The 7,500-nt window shown below is 45.4% G+C and overlaps 1 non-coding gene across 1 annotated transcript; it reads left to right on the forward strand.

The window, feature by feature from the left end:
• Positions 1-2,972: 2,972 nt before the first annotated feature.
• Positions 2,973-4,895, forward strand: LOC117165485 (small subunit ribosomal RNA). The gene has a single exon (XR_004465953.2). It is a non-coding gene; the product is annotated as a small subunit ribosomal RNA (ribosomal RNA).
• The last annotated feature ends 2,605 nt before the right edge of the window (positions 4,896-7,500 follow it).

Here is a 7,500-nt window from a genome sequence, read left to right on the forward strand (position 1 = left end):
GTTGGAACTTAGAATTTTTTCGCACCGCCACGAAAGTACCGAAAGTTCAACTCGAAATAACTCGAGAAAAAGCGTTATAAGGTATCGAAATTATCAGTGAAATCGTTATGTTTCGACGAAATCTAGTCGAACGTTACGATTTCACTTTATTTTTTTAAAAAATTTCATCCACCGGACCAACATGACCGGGACGTTGGAACTTAGAATTTTTTCGCACCGCCACGAAAGTACCGAAAGTTCAACTCGAAATAACTCGAGAAAAAGCGTTATAAGGTATCGAAATTATCAGCGAAATCGTTATGTTTCGACGAAATCTAGTCGAACGTTACGATTTCACTTTATTTTTTTAAAAAATTTCATCCACCGGACCAACATGACCGGGACGTTGGAACTTAGAATTTTTTCGCACCGCCACGAAAGTACCGAAAGTTCAACTCGAAATAACTCGAGAAAAAGCGTTATAAGGTATCGAAATTATCAGTGAAATCGTTATGTTTCGACGAAATCTAGTCGAACGTTACGATTTCACTTTATTTTTTTTTAAAATTTCATCCGCCGGACCAACATGACTGGGACGTTGGAACTTTGAATTTTTTCGCTCCGTTACGAAAAGGCCGAAAGTTCCCCTCGAAATAACTCGTTAAAAAGTGTTACGAGGTACGGATGTTTTTACATAAATCGTTATAACTCGATAAAATACGTCGGGATTAAGCGTTTATATCGTCGGCAGACGGATATAAAAACGTTCGGACCGACACGACCGGTCGTTGGAACATAGAAAAATTCCGAGCCGGTACGTTGGGACTTAGAAAAATGCCGAGGGCGAAAAAGTTTTTTCGAGTTTACTCGGTTAAGAGCGTTACAAGGTATGAATTTTTTTGCATAAATCGACGTAACACGACAAAATACGTCGGGATTAATGGTTTATTTCCGTCCGAGAACGATTTTTAAAAACGGACCTATGCGGCCGGTCGTTCGAACTTGGAAAATTTTCGGACCGAACACTCTTTTCGAGTTAATTCGTTAAAAAGCGTTACGAGGTACGGATGTTTTTACATAAATCGTTATAACTCGATAAAATACGTCGGGATTAAGCGTTTATATCGTCGGCAGACGGATATAAAAACGTTCGGACCGACACGACCGGTCGTTGGAACATAGAAAAATTCCGAGCCGGTACGTTGGGACTTGGAAAAATTCCGAGTGCGAAAAAGTTTTTTCGAGTTTACTCGGTTAAGAGCGTTACAAGGTATGAATTTTTTTGCATAAATCGACGTAACACGACAAAATACGTCGGGATTAATGGTTTATTTCCGTCCGAGAACGATTTTTAAAAACGGACCTATGCGGCCGGTCGTTCGAACTTGGAAAATTTTCGGACCGAACACTCTTTTCGAGTTAATTCGTTAAAAAGCGTTACGAGGTACGAATATTTTTACATAAATCGTTATAACTCGATAAAATACGTCGGGATTAAGCGTTTATATCGTCGGCAGACGGATATAAAAACGTTCGGACCGACACGACCGGTCGTTGGAACATAGAAAAATTCCGAGCCGGTACGTTGGGACTTGGAAAAATTCCGAGTGCGAAAAAGTTTTTTCGAGTTTACTCGGTTAAGAGCGTTACAAGGTATAAATTTTTTTACGGGAATCGTTATATCTCTATTAAATACGTCAGGATTAAACATTTTGATCGATTTTTTCAAAAAATTAGCGTTCGCCGAACTGACACGACTGGGATATTTTTCTAATTTTTTCGTTAATTAACGTTACAAGGTATATATTTTTTTGCATATTTCTACTTATTTTAACGTATTGTAATTGTTTATAAACTTGTTTGTTTTCCGTATTCGATAAAAGAGTATGTTTACTGATGCAATTTTTCGGTGAAAAAAAAAATTAATTTTTTGGTAAAAATGCATTTCTATTATGTTAATAAAGCGTCTGGTAATGTATTTCGATGGTTGGATATTGGCTTTGTATAGTAGTGATCGAGCGTTCGCGAGACTAAGTTCCAGCGTCCCTTCCGAGCGGTACGTTGCTACGGAGGTTTTGCACCGTAAGCGCGCGGCCGCTAGCCCGGCCGGCGCCGGCCTTCCGGCTGGCGCTTTCGTATCTATAAGAGAGACGTCGAGCCGGACGGTTCGGTCGGAGCAGCGTTGAGCGCGTGGCTATTCTACGGCCTCGGTTGAGAATTCAGTCACCGCTCCTCGAGTCTTAGTGTATTTTACGCTATTTCTCGACTGTTCCTCCGTTCTCGTACTGGTTTTTTCTCTACACTGCTGCGCCGCGGGTCGCTGTCCTGGACGTAATGACCAAATATCGTGGCAAGGTTCCCCTGAGTCGGGAAGCTGGTGACCTGTGTGTACGTATTCTAACAAAAGTTGTTAGATGCGTGTGTGCTTGTACTAACTGAGTATCGATTCACTCAAGGGATTATAACCGTCTGCTTTCTATAACAACTTCTGCTTTCGCAGAAGTATTCGACGGGCCGGTAGAGCGTACTATCTTTGCGTAGTATGTCTTCTACCGAGAATGTTCTACCGAAAAGGAAGAATATTCTTACGGTATGTCCAGCGCGACGCACTGGGATACGCGCTTGTTCGTTCAGCGTGAGGTGTGTATACGTGCTTTACCGCTAAGATATTCTAAGAGTTGAGAGAGGAGGAGAGATATAAGTCTTTTTACACGAAGACAGCATTATAGAATGTTCCTTTAGAAGTATGATTCTTAAACATTTTATATAATACTATGAGAGAGAGAGAGGAGAAGTTGAGAATTACAAAGTGGCTGCGAGCGGCGTTCGAAGATTATTACTGAACTATGGGTGTATCTCGAACGTCGCTAAGAGATATATTTTATAATATATCTATCTTAAGAACGAAAAGTCTCGTCGTACGGTGCTTACGTCCCACCTACGACACGAAGAGAACTTAAACGAAATTTATAAGAATTGTTATACGAATAAGATCCCTGGTTGATCCTGCCAGTAGTCATATGCTTGTCTCAAAGATTAAGCCATGCATGTCTCAGTACATGCCGCATTAAGGTGAAACCGCGAATGGCTCATTAAATCAGTTATGGTTTCTTAGATCATACCTACATTTACTTGGATAACTGTGGTAATTCTAGAGCTAATACATGCAAACAGATTCCGACCAGAGATGGTAGGAATGCTTTTATTAGATCAAAACCAATCGGTGGCGGATGGCTCGTCTGTCCGTCCATCGTTTGTTTTGGTGACTCTGAATAACTTTGTGCTGATCGCATGGTCGTCTAGCACCGGCGACGCATCTTTCAAATGTCTGCCTTATCAACTGTCGATGGTAGGTTCTGCGCCTACCATGGTTGTAACGGGTAACGGGGAATCAGGGTTCGATTCCGGAGAGGGAGCCTGAGAAACAGCTACCACATCCAAGGAAGGCAGCAGGCGCGCAAATTACCCACTCCCGGCACGGGGAGGTAGTGACGAAAAATAACGATACGGGACTCATCCGAGGCCCCGTAATCGGAATGAGTACACTTTAAATCCTTTAACGAGGACCAATTGGAGGGCAAGTCTGGTGCCAGCAGCCGCGGTAATTCCAGCTCCAATAGCGTATATTAAAGTTGTTGCGGTTAAAAAGCTCGTAGTTGAATCTGTGTGTCACAGTGTCGGTTCACCGCTCGCGGTGTTTAACTGGCATTATGTGGTACGTCCTATCGGTGGGCTTAGCTCCTCGCGGGCGGTCCAACTAATATCCCATCGCGGTGCTCTTCACTGAGTGTCGAGGTGGGCCGATACGTTTACTTTGAACAAATTAGAGTGCTTAAAGCAGGCTACCTTCGCCTGAATACTGTGTGCATGGAATAATGGAATAGGACCTCGGTTCTATTTTGTTGGTTTTCGGAGCCCCGAGGTAATGATTAATAGGGACAGATGGGGGCATTCGTATTGCGACGTTAGAGGTGAAATTCTTGGATCGTCGCAAGACGGACAGAAGCGAAAGCATTTGCCAAAAATGTTTTCATTAATCAAGAACGAAAGTTAGAGGTTCGAAGGCGATCAGATACCGCCCTAGTTCTAACCATAAACGATGCCAGCCAGCGATCCGCCGAAGTTCCTCCGATGACTCGGCGGGCAGCTTCCGGGAAACCAAAGCTTTTGGGTTCCGGGGGAAGTATGGTTGCAAAGCTGAAACTTAAAGGAATTGACGGAAGGGCACCACCAGGAGTGGAGCCTGCGGCTTAATTTGACTCAACACGGGAAACCTCACCAGGCCCGGACACCGGAAGGATTGACAGATTGATAGCTCTTTCTTGATTCGGTGGGTGGTGGTGCATGGCCGTTCTTAGTTGGTGGAGCGATTTGTCTGGTTAATTCCGATAACGAACGAGACTCTAGCCTGCTAAATAGACGTAACTTATGGTATCTCGAAGGCCCCCGGCTTCGGTCGGTGGGTTTTTACTACCAACGTACAAACAAATCTTCTTAGAGGAACAGGCGGCTTCTAGCCGCACGAGATTGAGCAATAACAGGTCTGTGATGCCCTTAGATGTTCTGGGCCGCACGCGCGCTACACTGAAGGAATCAGCGTGTTTTCCCTGGCCGAAAGGCCCGGGTAACCCGCTGAACCTCCTTCGTGCTAGGGATTGGGGCTTGCAATTATTCCCCATGAACGAGGAATTCCCAGTAAGCGCGAGTCATAAGCTCGCGTTGATTACGTCCCTGCCCTTTGTACACACCGCCCGTCGCTACTACCGATTGAATGATTTAGTGAGGTCTTCGGACTGGTGCGCGGCCAATGTGATAAGCATTGCCGATGTTACCGGGAAGATGACCAAACTTGATCATTTAGAGGAAGTAAAAGTCGTAACAAGGTTTCCGTAGGTGAACCTGCGGAAGGATCATTAACGATACGATACCAAAAGAATTTGACTTGAACACATATAAAAACTATGAAATATATATCAATGGTCGGTAAGGAGCTGTACTCCTCCTGTATCGACGAAAGTATATACGACGTATTAACAAGCTATATACTTTAACAAACGAAAACGCCAGGGAGCTTGGCAACCTCCGTTGGCACGAATAGTAATATTCTTAAGGAGGAGACGACCCTCCAGCTACGGAATTATACGAAGAGAAGGTGGCACTCTCTCTCGATCATCGGGATGAAGAGATATGTATAAGTATAAAAACGAAATGCGAATGAAACTTATTCGAGGCGCCTGCGTGAGGTCGTAAACAGAAAGACCCGCCGTCTCCGAATAAAACATATATATATATGAAATTCTAATAAAAGGGAACTCTAGCTTCGAAAGAGCCAACAAAAGTTAAGGCTCGATATCAAACGAAAAAAATTACGATGGAAACCACGTGTAAAGAGAAATGCAGTCGTGGCGCCTGCGAGAGGCCGTACACAGAAAGACCCGCCGTCACGATCTCGTATTTCGTATTTGCATCGTGGAAACCGTACGAACGAATATAAAAGTCCATGCAAACTAATAAGAAAATCTCTAAAGTGCCTCGTGTCGGAGAGATCATGCTCGCCTATTCTCTTCTATGTTTCGTGGTCTGTGTTGCGTTTGTTCTCCTCCTAGCAACGGGACATATCGAAGACTCCTCTTTGGGATCGAACGAAGCGTCTAGAACGAGTCGACGAGAGCGAAAGAACTTGTAGCGAGTCGCGCAGAGCGAAAGGATACCGATATACATCTTCGAAGGTTCTCTTCGAAGATCCATGGATACCTTCTGCGTCGACTTCTCTCGTCTCTTTCATCGAAACTCTCGTCGTTCTCGAAACGTGCTTCCTACCCACAGGGCGTGTGCTCTTCGTGTGTCGTTTCGTTCGAAATAACGAAACCACGTGTAACATACTCGTGGATCGGGTAACCTAGAACGAAGACGCATCGCGTGGATGTTGGCCCGCTATGCGACGATGACCGATGATGATGATGATACGATGTCGATGTCGATGTCGATGTCGATGTCGACGACGACGACGATGAAGACGATGTGTAGCAACGATTCGTAACTAGTGTAGCCGAAGTTCGTTCAGAGGGGAATGCCGCCGGCTTCGAAGCCTCGATGTCGTGAGTCGGACACCCGTGCCGTCGCTAGAGTTTTTCAAACTCTGCTTCTGGATATTGGGACGAAAGACCGCTCGAGGACGACGACAGCCGTGCGTGCGTATCCCATCGAATTTTTTTACACCACCTGAACGAGACTAAAGTTTCGTCTAGTTGATCGTCTACCGTCGCATAATGTATATTATATACCGTTCAGAGGGGACCGGCTGTCTATCCTCGTTGTCGTGAGTCGGACACCCGTGCCGTCGCTAGAGTTTTTCAAACTCTGCTTCTGGATATTGGGACGAAAGACCGCGCGAGGACGACGGATTCGAGTTCCATCGAATTTTTGATGTACACACTACCTGAACGAGACTTAAAGTTTCATATAATATACCGTTCAGAGGGGACCGGCTGTCTTTCCTCGTTGTCGTGAGTCGGACACCCGTGCCGTCGCTAGAGTTTTTCAAACTCTGCTTCTGGATATTGGGACGAAAGACCGCGCGAGGACGACGGATGCGAGTTCCATCGAATTTTTGATGTACACACTACCTGAACGAGACTTAGTTTCATCCAGTTTGTCGTCTATCATCGCATATATATAATATACCGTTCAGAGGGGACCGGCTGTCTATCCTCGTTGTCGTGAGTCGGACACCCGTGCCGTCGCTAGAGTTTTTCAAACTCTGCTTCTGGATGTTGGGACGAAAGACCGCGCGAGGACGATGGATGAGAGTCCCATCGAATTTTTGATTTACAAGACACACACACTACCTGAACGAGACTAAAGTTTCATCGAGTTTATCGTCGTCGCATAACCCGTTCGGAGGGAACCGGCTGTCTATCCTCGTTGTCGTGAGTCGGACACCCGTGCCGTCGCTAGAGCTTTTCAAACTCTGCTTCTGGATGTTGGGACGAAAGACCGCGCGAGGACGATGGCTGCGAGTACCATCGAATTTTTGTTTTTTTTTTTTAAAAAAAACATCACCCGAACGGAGATGTGTTCTACCTTTCGTCGATTTTTCATGCTTTCAGTCGTCGCGTGGTCGCCATCCGTTCGGAGGGGATCGCCGGCTTCGAAACCTCGATGTCGTGAGTCGGACACCCGTGCCGTCGCTAGAGTTTTTCAAACTCTGCTTCTGGATATTGGGACGAAAGACCGCTCGAGGCGGACGGCCGCGCAAATCCCATCGAATCTTTACTATCACCCGAACGATGGAGAGATGCACGCGCGCTGTTTCTTGAATAATTGGACGAGAGAGTAGAATCAAACACATATAAAACATGGGCTAGCCACCGTCCTTACTCGTTCGCGAGATCGTGTGCTGTACAGAGGATTCAGAATCGGGTGTATATATCCCCGTCGTTTCCTGACGAACGGAGCTTCGATCTCGATGGTTGTTATATATCATAATGTACTTTACGCCCGGCCGGCGAACGCGCGTAT

This window comes from Bombus vancouverensis, chromosome 16 (genome assembly GCF_051014615.1).
Source record: "Bombus vancouverensis nearcticus chromosome 16, iyBomVanc1_principal, whole genome shotgun sequence".
NCBI classification, from domain to species: Eukaryota; Metazoa; Arthropoda; class Insecta; order Hymenoptera; family Apidae; genus Bombus; species Bombus vancouverensis.